Source organism: Meriones unguiculatus, chromosome 21 (genome assembly GCF_030254825.1).
Source record: "Meriones unguiculatus strain TT.TT164.6M chromosome 21, Bangor_MerUng_6.1, whole genome shotgun sequence".
NCBI classification, from domain to species: domain Eukaryota; kingdom Metazoa; phylum Chordata; class Mammalia; order Rodentia; family Muridae; genus Meriones; species Meriones unguiculatus.
Genome location: NC_083368.1, coordinates 49,434,919 through 49,452,950, shown reverse-complemented (window position 1 = coordinate 49,452,950; position 18,032 = coordinate 49,434,919). Strand labels below are relative to the sequence as shown.

Below are 18,032 nucleotides of genomic sequence, written 5' to 3'. Positions count from 1 at the left end.
TCTATATTGAGAACAGTAAGATAACTAATGCTTATTGACTATTATGTGCCAGACACTTTTCTAAGTATTCAAAACAGATTAATTTTCCCACACAGCATTTATCTAGAGTAGACATTGTCTGATCTCCACTTTATAGTCTCAGAAACTAATATGCAGAAGGTTTAAGAAAACTGCCCAAATTTTGCATATCCAGAACGGGGATGTGAAGCTTTTGCATCGTAGAGACTGGGTTGATAATGCTGTAGCAGATTCAGAATAGTAGAAAACGAATATTGCCCAGGGAGAGATGTGGGGAAGCAATAGAGGTTGGGGGGGGGGGGATGGCAGAGCACACTCTGGTTTGGGAAAAATGAAGGGGAGATTTAATCAGAAAGAAACGAAGGAGATAAATTCATAAGAAGGAGAAAGGAGGGTAAAATAACAGCAAGGATGTCTGAAAACGCAGTAAGGAATAATACTGGTAGCTATCTACCTGAACAGAAAAGCTACCATACAGGTAAGTCTGTGTATTAATATACATTTATAATTTAATGAAACTCTCTCATCTGGGCTGGGCTGACATTGTTCTCTCCATGAGCCAAAGACCAGCTTAAAAAATAAAAATCAGCAGGAATGAGAAGTCCTTTTATGAGTTAATGGTCAGGGTTTTCCAAGAGTCTTCCACAACATTATAGACAGGCTCTAGCTCCCTGCTTGTCGCCTCTCAGGGGCAGAAGTTAAGTCCCTACTGCTGAAGACAGCACACACTTCAACACTGGGACCTGTGGCCACTGATTTGCAATAGGTCTGAAAGTCTCCTCCTTGAGGACTAGCTTCCACAGTGCTGGAAAGTGCAAGGTTCCAAAGGAGGGACACAACCAACCACCCTACCCAGCTGTGATGCCTACAAACTACAACAATGACCAGCATGGCATGTTTACCTAAGTATTGACATGCATACCTTGGCTGTAACCTACAGCTCTCAGATTGAATTTAGGACCCAGAGAGGGTCTTACAAATTATGGCTAGAACTGAAAATCTAGCTACCTATTCAGGGATAGTGAAAGCATGGATCTTGGAGGAAAAAAGATACATTGGACACTTTACTAAACAAGCATATAACTATGCTCTATTTCTTTATATCTTTTCCTTTTAAAGACAAGATCTCACTATGTAGTTCTAGCTGTCCTAGAACTTACTATGTAGACCAGGCTGACCTCAAACTCACAGAGATCCACCTGTCTCTGCATCTCAGTGCTACGATTAAAGGCACCTATGCATGGCACTATGTTTTTCTTTTTGTTTTTTTGGGGGGCGGTTAATATTGACTTTATTTATTTATAATTAATTACATACAATATGAAACAATAAGGAATGCCATATGTAAAAGTTACATTAAAAATGTTTAGCTCATTTGTATTTGGCAACCTTGAATAAAATACTATCTATCCTACTGAGGTGAGTCTAAAGTTTTGTACCTAACTCATTCTCTGTTATAGCTTGTATTATCAACTTAAAAACAACTTTCCTGGCCTTAAAACATTTTCTTAAATCCTAAACAACTTAAGCCTAAGTGAAACTATAACTACCTAGTCTTCAACCCCATCAGAGATTTGAGAAGGAATAAAATTATTACTTAAGTCAGAGGTGAAAGCAAGCTGCTTTTAGAACTAAGAGATGACAGTTTACTACCTATGTTTCTTTTTTAATGATGGATAAAAATAAATAAATAAATAAATAAATAAATAAATAAAAACGGTTCTCAGACATCTTCTTACAGAATATTTCATTATTCATTTCCTGATGAAATATAAATTCTGAAATGAGCCACTTCTAAAGTTATAGATAACGTGAATAAGTGAACAATATGGATTCTCTCTGGTCCAGTCTGCAGCAGACTCAGCAAGCCTTTCTCACAACTGTCTAACTGCAGAAATTCACTGGTCTTTTAAAGTTCCTAATTGTATGGAAAACAGCCGAAAGTAATTCTTTTCCTGCCTAGGCAGAATCAATTACTCAGCACCTAGAAAGAACAGCTTAAAAGTAGTTTAAAGACATTTATTGAATCGCTGCAAATTCTGGAGCCCTCAGAATAGTTTGCTCGCTGTCAGAAAGGACTTGAGAAAGCATTTCGGAAAAGGAAGAGAAAGACCAAAGGACAGTGTATCAGATTTCAGACTATTGGACCAAATTTCCTAATATTTTTTACTATTAAAGACTTTCCTTTAAAGTTTATTACATTTCTCATTTTCGTGCATAAATTCTTCGGGGAATTAACTAATTTTGAAACAGCAAGGAAGATTCCTATTAAGATTCTGACTCACAAAGTATGCTTGAGTATAAATACAAGCTAAGCTAGTTAGGTTTCCATTATCTGGCAGTTTCATCTTACCACATGATGTTATTTTATTTCCATGACAGTAGATTGCACTAGCCCATTACCTAGATTAAGGGGAACCCTAATTGAATTAAGGCAGGGCAAATAAGAAACCAATTGAACAATTCATAGCAACAAAATTTTTATGGCATTTCCCAAATGACTTTACTGAAATAAAATCAAGATAAGTAAAAAAGTAGTAAAACTGTGTGTCACAACTATTAAATGCATTCTTATCAAAATATCATCTCTTAGAGTACATAATTTACATGATAATGTATGACTCAGATTTCAAGATACATTAGGAATCTCAACACTAGATGAAAACGAAAGATTGAACTTATGTCTGTGCTTCTTTTGAATACAGTCAGACAATAATTTTTGTATTATGACGGTAAGAACAAAACTTGTAAAAGAAAGATAAAAATAACCTTTAGACTGTAAACTTTCATTTCTTGATATTTATCTCCTGTGTTTTTTTTCTTTTTTAAATAACTTCTTTTCTTTTTTTACAATTTATTCATTATATATCCCAATTGAAGCCCCCTTCCTCAACTCCTCCCAGTTCCACCCTCCCTTCTTCATCCCCCCTATCTCCTTCCTCCAGTCCACTGAAAGGGGGAGTTCTCCTCCTTGACCATAGCTTATCAAGTCACATCAGGACTGCCTGTATCCTCCCTTTCCTCTGTGGCTTGGCAAGATTTCATTACCAGGGGCAAGTGATCAAAGAGCAGGCAATTGAGTTCATGACAGAGGTAGCCCCTGTTCCCCTTACTAGGGAAACCCATATGGAGACTGAGCTGCCAATCTAAGCAGGAGATCTAGGTCCTCTCCCTGCATGGTCCTTGGTTGGTGCACAGAATAGATAGCAGAAGTGATAGAATTGGGGGAACAGGATGGGATCCTACTATAAGAGGGTCCTCTGAAAGACTCACCCCAACAGCAGATTGAAACATCTACTGAGACTCACAGACAAACTTTGGGTAGAGCGCTAGGAGACTTATGGAGGGGGTGGGGTGGGGAATAGGACATGGAGAGGACAGGAGCCTCACAAGGAGACCAGCAAAGCTAAACATTTGTTATGTTTTTGAGATGTATTTCATGCTCTGATTAATCCACTCATTATTTAAGGCACCAGTTTCTTCTGTAGGCCATAATTTAACAGGTCCATTCATTCTCAGTGAACTTATACCCCTGCTTCTATTAGAAACACACTGGGCTGATTCTTACCTTTGTCCTCCTAGCTGAATTCCAGTCAGAACCACCAAGACTTCTATCTCTGTATGAAAATGAATACAACTGCTCTAACAGACTTGTTCTTAAAACTAAATGAGACTGCAAAAGTAAATACTTGATAAACACCCTCAAAGTAGTAAATAAAAATTAATCATAAAATTGACTCCATGTGAATTTTGGAAATCCTTTGAAATAATGTTTCATAAAAGCTCTGTAGTAACCTGCAGTACTAACAAAGCAATACTCTGCCTTGTTTGAGCTATTGGGAGTTCTTACTTGGTTTCCAATTGAGATTGCCAAGAGGTTGCATTATGAAATCCAAATGAAATACAAGGACAGCACAGGCAGAATAATGAAAAGAGAAAGAAACTGGGTAAAAAAGATTTCTTTTAAACTCTTCGCTTCAAGACTCAGGAATCTCTTCAGTAAAAGAAACTGAAAGATGGTAAGGCCAGAAGTGGCACATGACTCCAAGGGAACATATTATCCATGGCTGATGCACATATAAACTCACAAAGACTGTGACAGCACACACCATCCAGATTCAAACCAAACAAAATCCCAGCACTGAGAAGGGGAAGCAGACAAAACGTCTCACTTTTAACTAAAGCCCTATTGTCAATTGACACCTGCAAAGGGAAAAAGAAAATCACTTTTTCTCCAACAAAGTGTCACTGGTCACTAGGTATAAGAACTACACTCCAGGGAAAGCATCCTTCTTAGGAGAAGTTGGCCAACACAAAATATACTCCATGTTTCTTTGTGTGGTTTTTCCTTTCTTTCTTTCTTCCTTTCTTCTTTCTTTCCTTCCTTCCTTTCTTTTTTTTCTTTCTTTCTTTCCTTTCTTTGTTTTGTTATATTGGGTTTGTTGGTTTTGATTTTCTTTTTTCTTTTTTTCCTTTCTACTTTTGCTTTTTTGTTTTTTAAGAAAGAGAACATAAAGTTAGGTGGGCAGGTAGGTAGGATGATTTGGGTGGAGTTGGGAGAGGAAAAAGAATATGATAAAAATATATTGGGTGATGAAAACAATTAAAATTTTAAAATAATTTAGAAAATGGTTATGTTAAAGCTCTCTAAAGAAAAGAATATTTTATAGTTATTGATCTCTGCAATGAAGTTCATTAAAAATCCTACATTTTCACTTCTAGCCATTCTCATGAGACTGACTTGAGTAAATATAAGTAGGCTGTAAAGCTGACAAATAGCATATTATGTGACTCATAATAGGATTGATTATTTCCTATAATTTTATGAATTCATAAATTTCTTTTGTTGCTCTAATTTAGGATTGATTCTAGCAAAGTTGGGCCTTTCTTGTGTTTATAATCTTGGCAGACTAGCTAGATACTGATACATTACGTTCACACTTAACTTTAGAATGCCAAGTGCGAGGGAAGCCTGTAGATCTTTTCTTTCTTTCTTTCTTTTTTCTTTTTTTTTTTGTATTCTTTCTTCTGATATAGGGCTTACTTTACTTTACTTATTTTACTGTTCAAGTCTTATTTATTGTAATGTGTAAGAGACCAAGAAGCAATAATGACTGACTCGACTCTGAAAAGAGGTCATTTTCTCACCGTATCTCAGGGACTGAAGTGAATGTGGACGGGTTTTACTTCTCAACTAGTCCTTCCTTTGTATTGGATAAGAAAGAACCAGATCTAGCCCGCCCTGGCCACCTACCCGACATTTATTTCATTATCCGGCTGGCCTTAAAGTTCACTGAATGTCTGTTCTAGTCTAAGTACTGTAGGTTGCCAAGGATGTACATTCATAAACAAGGCTGAGCCTGTCAGTGCATTCCTGAAGCTTATTTTGTTGTGGGCCAGTCAAAGGCTACATATTTTAGAATACTGCTTTGTGTGCATATTGAGAGTAAAACTGAATATAACTGTCTATATAGCTATTTTTTTTTGCATTCTTCTCATTTGCAATCTGAATATAATGGCTGGGAATTATTATTGATTTTATTTGTATGACCATAAAAGTTCATGGAACTGCGGCCAATTATATCTACTGTAACTGAAAACATCACATAAAGAAGTACATTCATGGGGTCTAGATGCAGATCAACATTATATTAATGCCAGGCATATGCAAGGCTGTACGTGCCATCCCAAACACTGTGACCTAGGCTTATGCACAAATATGTACACAACATACATATTCATGTGAATTTGAAATTTAATCGTTTTTCCTTATTAACTTTCTTGAAATCTTGCTGAAATGTCTGCTTCTTGTTTTGTTCCTTTTCTTGTTGTATTTGTTGGTTGACCAATGTCCGTAAACAAAGCATAAAAGGGGGCCGTTTGTCTACTCCATATCATGATAACGTATTTGCTAATGAAGTGAATTTAAAAGGCTGCATTGATTGATCGAACCAAGTTGTCCTTTCATGAATGCCTTCCCCTGAAATAGACATGTGCATATAGGTGCATTCCATACCAGTGTGCCTAAGTATTATGTTCATATTAAATAAATAAGTAAACTATCACATGCCTATCCATAAAGCTTCAAATTTATAAAGACGTTTTAGTGATAATTTACTTATGAAAACAGAATGTGCTCAGAGCTGTTTTCATGTATATCTTTATGTGTGTACACATACATGTAATTTATCAAACTTGCCTCAAAAAAATCAATTTGTACAATTAAGAAAGCCTTTGAAAACCACACTTGCTAATTTCAGTAGCACTTGAATTCCTATATTTTTGTTTACCCTTTGATGCCTCTTCTCCTCCTACTGTTTAAACATGGGCCCATTTGTGTCTATAAGGTGACCCCATATCACAGCATATCAGTGTCAGTGCAAGAATAAGAATTGCCAGTGACCTCACTCCAATTTGATGCCATTCTTGAAAATGGCTGGTTTGGCCAGATTTTCTTCCAGGTCATAATTTTAACCTTATTAATTAAAGTTACTATGATGTTAAATGACCTTGTTGTAGATCTGTGTGCTTTTGTTACAAATCAGAAAATATACATAAAAAGTAAAAGATATATTTTAACTATATATAGGATTCAGTTTAAAATTCTCAGTTAGGTAGCATTAGATAAATTGCCAAGGTTTAATTCATCTGGTACTCAAAAGTTAGTTAGCAGAACATCAGCAGTTTGTTATCACAAGACAAATTTATTATATCATATGCCAATAGAAACACTGAGTTTAACTCAAAACACAGATACCCATAATATCTAGCTAACAAAGAATAACACACTCCCTTTAATAGACCAAAGCTACATGACATAGGGTTTGCTAAAAGATTGAGTAACACCATTGGTATAATAATAAAATAATATTTCTTTCCTTATGTTTTTATATCATCTGAAGCATGCAAAGCTCATTACCCCTTATTTATTAAAGTATGCAAGACTGTAGAGTTCCAAAATAAATAAGTTGCATTACAAATAACTAGGAATTGTTTTGTTTGCTTTATGTATTATTTTTTTTTTAAATACTCTGCACTTTCATGTGCAGCTCATCTGTCAATGCTGTGTAACATGACGAGCAGTAGACAGAACAGACTTGGAAATTGTCTATTCAGCCACAAATGAGTGTGCACTGTAAAGCATTTACTGTTGCTTCGCCTCAGTTATCTCACCAGCAAAAGAAAGGATCTATAAAAACATACTGTTAAATTCTTGTAGGTTTTAGGCCTGTAATAAATACTGTAGCCTATTGGAATCAAGCGCCTCCCTTTGTAATATAAGGTTAGAAACTACGTCTCTTAATGTATCTCACTGACTTTTGTTCCACATTCAGTGGGTATTTGCTTCATCTGAAATTGAGTCTTCTTTTAATCCAACTTTAAAGCTGTTTGTTACTCATTTCTTGTTTTCAGTTTTCTTCACTAACTTGCTTCTCTTTATTCTCTAAGATAACATTCCTTCATACTTACGTTTCTGGCATCAAATTCACTAACTAGTCCCAATGGAGAAGTACAGTAAAGATAGCATACCCTGTAAAATTGTAGCAAAAAGTAATAAATGGATACAGGAATTTTTCAAATGTTTCCTTAGTTTATTTGAATATTGAAATTGATTACTGTTGGAATAAGGATTCTTTAACTTTTGCAAAATTACTCTAATGAGAAAATTTTAAAAGAACAAACTAAATCATAGCAAACAGAAGCCTCATTATTATCAATTTCATTCACATTTCTACCTGGCTTTCCAGTTCTAACTTCCTGTTATTTTGGTTGTCGTTATTATTTGTTTTTGCTTTTGCTTTTTTCCTTCCATTTGTGATGCTAGCAACTGTACCCAAACCACCCCTGTGCTAAGTCCACATTCCAGAGTTGAGCTACCCTAGAGCTTTTATACCCTTTGAAGTTATAGACACTCTATATGAGGGATTAGACCTGTTAAATTTCAGACCCTGGACAAATGGGTGAGGTACCTATTTAGCATATCAAAGAGGATCTGGCAACTAGGTTCTCCCGGCATTCCTCAGTCCTGACCTATTATAGGGTATTGCTGACAAACCCTGAACTCTCCAGCTCCATGGCTGTGCTGTTCTTCCCCCAGGGGCTCTTTCCTATATAATCCAGGTATTTTGGTTACTCGCCCCTTTTCTAGCTTTGGCCTGCTGGCTGCTGCACCTGCCTTCACTCTTCCCCCTCTTCATTTACACCCTCCTCTCCCCACATGGCCCAGTTCAGCCTGGTCATGTCTACTCTGAACTCCCCCAGATGCTGCTGCCTCTGGCTTAGCTCTCCCACATATCTACAGTAAACGCTCTCCTCTACCATACCTAGGAGCAGTCATGGCCTTTCCTCTCCTCTTTCTTTCAAGAACTCTTTCTTTTTTCATTCTTTCTTTTGTTTCTTCCTTCCTTCTTTTTTTTTTCTTTTTCTCATTCATCTGGTACTGAAACTATGGGATGAGTTCTCTCCCCAGGGAATTTGGCTGCTCCAAACCAATATGCTAATCTGACTCACCTAAGGTGTGTATGGATCATTTCTTTTGGCTGGCTCTGCCACCCAACAAGTTTGATTCCGGAGTCCACCTCTTCAGCCACTTCAACTATGAATCTCCCTCCCCTCACCTACTTACTAAGTGTCTTCTATTCCTCCTACACCCTTTGGGGCTGCATATCATGTGGTCATCGCCCTTCTACACCATTTTTGGGGCACCTACCATGTGGGCATCTCCCTCATAGGAGGGAGCTACGAAGGCCACACCTCTTTTCCTATGGGGCCGTTTGGGACACTCCACATGGACATCTTCCTTCTATGTCTTTAGGGGCCCCATGACATGGGCAATTCTACCTACTAAAACACTTGCAGCTCTCCAAACGTATTCTCGTCTCCCACCTCCAACCACTTGTCTCTCCCCTTCTACAAGGTAAGTACCACGATGGTGCTCCTAGCTTTGTCTACTTTTAGTACAAAAGCCACACCAGTGTGCCAGGAAGCTTCCTCTTGACCTACAGTACAGGGTCCCATCCAATAGAAAGCGATATCTTTCTTCTGTCATTTGGGATGTTTTTCTCTGATAAGTCTCTCAGTCTACTTGGGGACACACCTTATTGAAATTCTTGTTACAACACTTACCCCCTCTGCTCCCTCATGGCTCCTCTCAGCTTCTTCCTGGAAAATCCTCACCTACCCCACTACCTACACGCCCCTTGGTTTGAGACCCTTTCCTGATCCCTTTCCCCTTGAAGCTATCTGCTCTATCTCTCCTTGTTCCATCCTATGCTCATAGTTATGAGGGTTTCTCCCCCCGCCCCCCCTTAGGAGCTGCCAGATAAGTTCCACAGCACCTCTGTGCCACTGTGGCTTCTGCAATATTGGAAGATTGGATCAAGTTCCTGCTTATTGCTTCTTGTCCCTTCTTATTTGTTTCACAACCTTTCCTCCTTTCTCCTCAGACTGGATTCCTTTCCAGGACTCACACATTTTCTTAAAGCCTTACTCTCTTATTGAAATGACTTGGCCTTAGTGTAGTTCCATGTCCAGAAGTGTTACACTCAGGTTCCATACAGGTTATAGCAACTCCTGCCAGTGTACAAGCAAAGGATCCCAAGGCCTCTTATCTCTCAGAATCTACAACTTTACACTCCTTAATATTTTATCTCCATGATTTCTCAGTGGTTTGCTCTTTGTTTAAACAGTCTTTTCTTCAAAAAACATTTATTTATTTATTTATTTTACATCCCAGTCGTGGTGTACAGTCTTTATTTCAGGATTTTGAAAGCTTTTATTTATTTTATTTATTGCAAAATCATTGGGTGTGGTTAAATAATCTGTAAAATATAACAAAATTTGGCTTAAAGCTTATAGCAAGAGGATTATAGTTAAAACCTATACATAGAAAGTTTAACTTGCTACAACATCCTATATAAGTGATTTAACTCTGGTTTTGAGTATGCTCTCTGTGTAATTTGCAATCAACTCTTGTTTAAAAAATAGATCTATTAAGAACACATGCTATAAACAGCAATCACGTGCCTTGCCTCCATCTTAGCTAAGGCCCTCATCAAGATGAAAGCAGCCAAATGACTGGCAGCCATCTTTACTAAGGTTAAAGAGTACATGTCATTGGCAGCCAGTCCTGAAGATACCTGATAAGCTAGGGTCAGATAGAAGGGGAGGAGGACTTCCCCTAGCAGTGGACTTGGAAAGGGGCAGGGAGGAGATGAGGGAGGAAGGGTCGGTTGGGAGGGAATGAAGGAGGGGGCTACGGCTGGGATACAAAGTAAATAACCTGTGATTAACATAAAAAATAAAAATTAATAATAAAAAAGAAAAAAGAGTACATGTCATGTGACTTCAACAACTTAAGAACACAATATAACATAAAGCAACAATTATAAAATTTCTCAGTCCTGTCATTGTACCTTCTTTTAGAGTAAGGAAGCAACAAGTCTCCAAAATAGTTTGAATTAGTATGGAGTTTTGTATGATGATAAAAATTTAAGGTTATATTTGCTACAATACAGTATATACGGGATTCAACTCTGGTTAACTATATACTTTATATGATATAAAATGTCTATTCAGATTATCAAAAGCTGACTTAGAAATTTATCTTCGTTAATTACTCAATACCAAGCTTCTAGAAACCACATATGTTTGATAAATACTGGATATTTGATAAATGTTTGTTTTTTAAGGCTGAACTTAACAGAGATAATCTTATAAAAGATAATTAGACAATATTCTAATCTTATAAAAGTTATTAACTTATGTTAAACTGCTACAGATGATAAGACATGTAACTTAATATTGACCTTATAAATTATCATATTCTTTAATGTATTCAGAACTACATTTGTAGTCATGCTAAGTACTAATGTAATTAATTAAAGGAATAAGCTTTATTTAGGCTCCTGTATATGTTTTCAAAGTTAAGTCCAAAGCAAGTAACGAAATCAGGTATACTTAACAGATAGATGGTTCTCAAACTCTACAGAGAATCTGCTGAATATGGCACGTAAAATGTTTAATAAAAAGCTTTCAAAATAGAGAGAGGTACCAACTACTGGCAGCATCCCTAAGATTGCCTGAAAAGATGATAGGGCACAGAAAAAGTTTACGTTGAGCTTCCATCAAATGTGGCAAAGTTGGTCAAGCAAGACACTGGGAGTTGATTTCCTTGCTTTGCCTAGGCAAGGTAGGCAGGTCTCACCAAGTTCCTGCTCCACGGGAAAGTCTGTTGGATCTTCCAGCCCTGGTGGCTGAAAACTGATGCTGCCCTCGGACCTCCCCAATAATCACAGAGGAATCTAGGATGACTGTCCAGGTAGCAGGTGAGCCTCTGTCATTTTTAATAGATTCCGAAGCTGCTGGGTCTGTACTTTCTGCTTACTCAAATGGCATTTATATTTCTCAGATCTCTTACGGTATTGACGGCTAGGCTAGTGACAGATTTGTCAGTTAATATAAATATTTGAAACATTGATCTGAAGAGCTACATAAACATGTTGAAAGGCATCTTTCCAGCTATGTGACTGTAAATTATATTTGTTCAGATTTTAAAAACAATAATATTTATTTACCTTAATTTATATGAGAGGTAGGCATGAGTATTGATGTTCTTATATGCTATGTAGGAACTATTGCCTTTAAAATTAATATTCTGCTCGAATACATGTGTTGAAGTTAATGTTGAGATGTTAGAATTATTCCTGCATGTTTTAACCACTGTGGGTGACACCAGTAAAGAATGATATTTATCTTTCACATATAATCAATGAAAATGAAATAAGTCCTTTATATTATGAAAATTAAAATCTAGATGTGATGACACAACTTAGTTTTCTGCTTAATCACTCTCTAACTGTGCTTCTGATGGCGTCACTGTGTAATCGCACTGTTTACACTTCACTATCTGTAGTCAACTCAGCACCTACTCTGAACCCTCAGCTTCACTTGTTTTAATTCTGTTTTCTCTTGTACATTCTAATTCTAGAACTGACTCTAAATTTAGATGTGAGAATTTAAATCACTTGCATTTTCTAGGCCTTGACAATAGAGCAAGGAAGTGGAACCAAGTAAAATTCTTTCCAAGTCAAGCATTCCATAGACCTCTCACTTCTCTCATCCCAGCCATCACACCTCAGAGTACATGGTGGCAGATGCATGCAAGTGCTCAATGAATTCTTGCTTAATTGGCACAGCATAGCACTTACTACCTTGCCCAACCAGCCTGCTGCACAGAGACTGGGTATCTTAGAATTTTTCATAGAAGTAGCACTCAGAAAATTTCACAACCCTCTCCAACTAATTGATTTGAAGACATTTGCTTCAAATCTTCCCATAAAACTGTGAGATTTTTTTTTTTACAGCTTTGTGGACAATAATGATTAGACTTCATGACATATGTACAGTGGCGATAATCAACAAAGACAATGTAATTTCTGAAACCATGTACTGTAATCTCCACCAAATCACAGTTTCATATAAATCATAGCAGTATGAGGGTTACAGACAGAAAACCATTTCAGTCACTTTGGGGTACCTTTAATCCAGCTTTAGCCATCTGACTCATTGGTCCATTTGAACTAATCATTATACATGAGGATGTTTAATTGGAATGAGAAGATTTTAGCAAAAGAAAGAGAAATCATACTAGGCACAGCTGAATTAGGAGAATAATGCATTCACATTTTAAAGAAGAATGCAATTTCGCTTAAGGACAGAAATTTGCTGTTTTTATTGGTATGACAAATAAATTCGTGATAAAATCATTACAAGTTCTAATGAAATATTAATATCAACAATCTAGTATACAACTAATATATACGTTTCAAATTTTTACTCTAGTCTCTTTTTTTTTTTTAATTTCTATTTCCTTCCTCTTTCCTTTCCCTCCTCAATCCTTTCTTATTGATTTCATGCTTCAAACACAGTATAATTGAAGATGTGGGGATGATACTGGAATCCTTATCCTCTTTCCTCCATTTCCTGAGTTGTGGGATTATCTCATGCTGTCCACAAAACCCTGACTGTCTTTTAAACACTTGAAGTTCATGAAAGCAAACCAATGTATTATAATTTGTGCATATTAATATATGCAATATTATTGTTCAATATGTCAATAAATACATACATTTTGTTATTTATGAAATAGACTGAAGTTAGACTATTACAACCTGATTTTTAAATATTCAATACTGCTATTTTAATAATTCAGTAAAATAAAAAATATATATACCATTTCTCTGCCAAAGGAAAGCTTGGCCCACTATCCTCTTAAACATACCTGTTTTCAAGGTTTGTTTAGTCATCTCTTATAAGGGCCAAAGTAGCCCAGATGCAATATGATGTGCAAATGTGTGATAAAAGTGAAAAAATAAACTTTAACATTCATGACTTTTGGCTAAGCCTTAATAAATCTACTATGAGTAAATCTGTGCACTAAATTTCACACTGAGAAATGGCAATTCTGTGTAAGCGTGATGCTGGGAGCTTCATATATCTACAAGAAATGAGTTCTTCCAAAAATGAGTTTTGATTTAAATATAAGTTCGAGGTAGTTATGAAAGCCATTAGGGAAAATTGGAAAGGCCTTGTTAAAATAATAGAGCTTAGAGAGCACTGATAAAATGTAAATCTAAAAACTGCCTCTGCATCCATAGCAGGCTAAATAATCCTAGAACTTATGTAATTCTTCATTCTATGAAAGCAAAATCAGAATTTTAATAAAACAAGAATGGTATGGAAATGAAACACACCTGGATTTCTATTATGTGAGTCATGGAAGGCACATATAAAAGAATAAAATTTTATCTTTTAATTGTCTGAAACTAAAGTTAAATGTTAAATCTTAGCTTTCTCTGATAATCTATTATGAGCCAAGATTATATTAAATTTTAGAGTAAATAAGTTTCTCTAACTTTTACTCTCTGAGTACTAAAAACTGTTTTCTGACATGCTTATACATTTATTTTTGCTTGCTTTGCTCTGTTTTGTTTCCTTCCTCCAGATGTCTGGAATTTTGAAACATCTACAAAAGTCTGCTTTGGAAATGTTACTTAATGGTTCAATCATCTTCTATTTTCAATAACAACTTTTCTTAGTTCAAGGTCCTAAAAAAAACTAAAGTATTAAACATACAAGCACATGTGTGTGCATACACCACACGCACACACACACACACACACACACACACACACACCTCAGCTTATGAAAAAATTAGGTCATTTGAGGTTGAGGTCTCACTGATTGACTTTTCTTACATTCACCCAGTTATCTTTTAAGGCCATGAAATTTGCAATGCACTGATAACAGGAGCTTTTTATAAATGATCTAACATTTTGGGTTCCTTGGGGCCTGCCAACCAAACAGTGACACAATAGTAGGTCTAATATTCTATAGGTAATAAGTGTTATTTATTGTCTGGCAAATTAATGATGCAATGAACACTAAGTAGTGGACAATTTTCAGTGTCGTTTCTAATTCTGAACTATCAAGCTTGCTATGGAAAATTCAAGACTGCATTGCATGCTGTCGAGCTGTGTCCTCCTACCACTATCCAGTCAAGGCTGACTCTCCTAGAAACCCTAGAAAGCATACTATACCCTCAACTACACAGAGTTTTCAAGTCAAATGTGAGAAATGTGGAGATAATCACTATTTTCTGTAGATGAACCTATTTCCACAGAAGATTACCTCTGCTCAAGCCTTCATTGCACAAGTGGGAATCAAGCTGTGGGTGTCTGGTGGCTGGGAAGGAAGCAGAGCTTGTAATGAAATGCTGAGCAAGGTTTAATTCCCTCTACTCCCATGGATCTGATATAAATCACTGATACTCTTCCTTTTGCAGAGTAATTGGTATTGAACTAAGTCCTAATCAATTGATAAATCGATAATTTACACCCATACATCTTTCAGTAATTGTGCACCCTCCATAGGTTGTATGCGCTTGCACTCTCGCCGTCCATTAAGGAAAGTCTCATGAGGATAACCCAGCCATTACTTCAGCACAGCAGAGCTCTCAGCCCCAAAGTAATTAATGAGAAGATGGAATTTACATACCCAGACTTTTTTTAAAAAAAATTAGATTTCACTATTTTTTACAGATTGTGTGTTTTTCAAATCCTATGTAGATTGTCTATTTCAGGTTACGTACCCTGTTATCTTGACAAATCGCTATATTTTTGTGCTGTTTTACCCAGAAATCTTCTATTATACAGAAAACAATTGATGCATATTCAGGGGTTCTTCAGCCCATTTGTAGAATCACTATGTATGCCTACCCTGACACATATCAACTGCATCAATGGCCAAACAAACAAGTGAAGTCTGTTATTCTATATCTCCAATAGGACTTAACTTGTTTCTTTATGAGACGGTAGCATGAGCTGAAAGAGATATATGAGACGCCAAAAAATTATAATGCAGTAATCTATACATTAATTATAGATTGTTCTACCATATTGTTCATAAGTTACTTAGTTACTTTTCTATTTTGACGTGACAAAAACACCTCAAGTAAGACAACTTTATTTAATTTAAACAAAAGCATTTAATTGGGAGTTTGCTTACAAAATTCAGAGGGTGAGTCCATGACCATCATGGAAAGCAAGGCAGCAGGAAGGCAGACATACTGCTGAGACAGTAAGTATCTGAAAACATACAGACCCATGTGGACCACAAGCATGAGGAAGAGAGAGAGAATGGGCCTGGTCTTAGCTCCTTAAACTGCAAAATGCACCCTCCCAATCCTTCACAAAACAGTGTCAGGAACTGAAATCAAGGATTCAAGTACATGGGCCTGTGGGGACACTGCCATCTGAGCTTCCACATTAAGTTATCTAGTCTACTAACAGTTAGAGAAAAACAGCTCTCTATCACTTTTATTTGAGGAGACAAGTAGACTTCATAACAAAATAAAAATGAATTTCTCCTCCATAAACTGTACTGTGTAGAGTACACTTGAAGCCCAGTGGACCCGTGTTCCATTAGCCTTCCCAGAACCCATATTCTGTTTGCTACACAAGGTGACTTTGAAAATCTGGAATATATTATAACAGAATCTGAGTATTTCTCTTTAATCTGGCATTTCTCCTGAAGGAGGTACAGGGATCTTTTTGATATAACAGAACATTTAATGACTTTTTGTGTTTATACAGAAGACCAAAAAAAAAAATGTCTCAAAAGGCTTTAAATAGGGGTTCAAATTCTCAGGACCGCTTACTACTCAACGCCTAGGAGAATGACCTAGAAGGGGTGGGGGTGGGGGTAAGATCACATCATAGAAAGCTACAAAGATTCTAAAGCTCTTGCACAAATCCAAGGAGGACACTTTCTTTACCTTAAAAAAAATGGGGGTAGGGTGAGATGGGAGAAGATGAGGGAGAGGACTACAGTCGGGATGCAAAGTGAATAAATAATAATAATAATAATAATAATAATAATAAATGGGCCTTTTAAAGAAACGAAAAAATCCCTTGACGTCTTTAAAAGTCTTTCCTAAGGAGGGCACTTAGGTACTCTGCCCGCAGTGACAAGCCTGGAAGCAATTTGGAAACCACCAACAAGCTGGCTGGTGACATTTAACACAATCACAGTCGCCTGAGCATACAGAAGCCATTCCATCTTTGTCATTCAAGCCTTGTAATTACTACTGAAACACAGAGAAAGAGATTTTTAAAAAGTGGATGCCTTAAATCAACTCCAACTTTGTCTCTTATGTTTAATGTTATTCTAACATACTTTTAAAATTGGAATACCTGTTTCACAAGAAACATTCAACAGTAAATGCTTTCCCTCCCCACGACTCAATAACCAAACATGCTAACCATCATCTACTTAATTTTCATGAAGATATTTCTATACATACAAAAATAATGCTTTACCAATCACAGATGTGCAACTACATTGATCATTAATTTTACTGAGATTAATTATCTTATTAATAGCAAACAGGATTGTATTCCATGTGCATCTCATATATTTATGCTCTCTGCTAACTTTCTTGTGTATAATCCTTCAAATTGAATGTAGAGCCTCACACACACTAGAGTAAAGGCTCTACCATTGAACTACAGCTCCATCCCTCCTTTTTGATTTTTCATGGAGGCAGTCAAATTGAGCTACTTAGATGTTCTGAAACTCACTCTTAAACCCAAGGAGGACTTGAACTCACAATCCTCCTGTCCCAGCCTCCTAAATTCTGTGATTACAGGCTTGTGCTGCCAGGCTTGACTGCTGCATAAACCAGATGAAGAAAATCTTCAGTAATGTTTTCATATGATCACAAAGAAAATTGAAAATGTGTCATTGAACAGAATTAGTGCCCTCCAGGATTGGATAATAATCTGTGAATAATCCAAAACTGTGAAGATGGATAATAATCTGTGAATAATCCAAAACTGTGAAGATGTCTCAGTGAGCAAAGGGTCTGCTCTGGAAAGCATGAGGAACTGAATTTGAATCCCTGGAACTCATCAAAGATGGGTGAAGTAGCACTCTACTTTTTCCACAGCACTCCTAAGGAAAGATGAGAGGCAGGAATAGGATGACCCCTGGAAGCTTGTCAACACCTGGCCTGGTGCACAGAGCAGTGACCAACAAGGAGACCTGTCTCAAACAACCTGCAGGGCTAGAACTGACACTCAAGCTTGTCTTTAGACCATTACACATGTATACACATACACAGAGATAGAGAAAGATAGACTGACAGACAGACAGGGACAGAAACAAAGACAGAGATAACCACACACAAAAGACAAAAATGTCCAAGTGTATCACCCAACGGCACTAATTAAATCCATTCATTTTTATTTCTACAATAGAAGAGCACTCAGTCACATCCCTGCTTAGACTTGGTAATGCTAGTCATTGCAGAAAGTTGAGATTTTGGAAAACAAAAACAAAAACAAAAACAAAAAACAAACCACTGGGAATGGTTTCATTAGTCCTTGAAAATGCTCTTAATCTAACAGACACCAAACCACTTCTCCACCTTCACACATCACTCCAACGTCATC

General features: G+C 36.7%; 1 protein-coding gene across 1 annotated transcript in view; it reads right to left on the bottom strand.

The window, feature by feature from the left end:
- Kcnd2 (potassium voltage-gated channel subfamily D member 2) overlaps positions 1-18,032 on the bottom strand; it is a 514,214-nt gene that overhangs the window by 453,061 nt on the left and 43,121 nt on the right. The gene's annotated exons all lie outside the window — the stretch shown is intronic.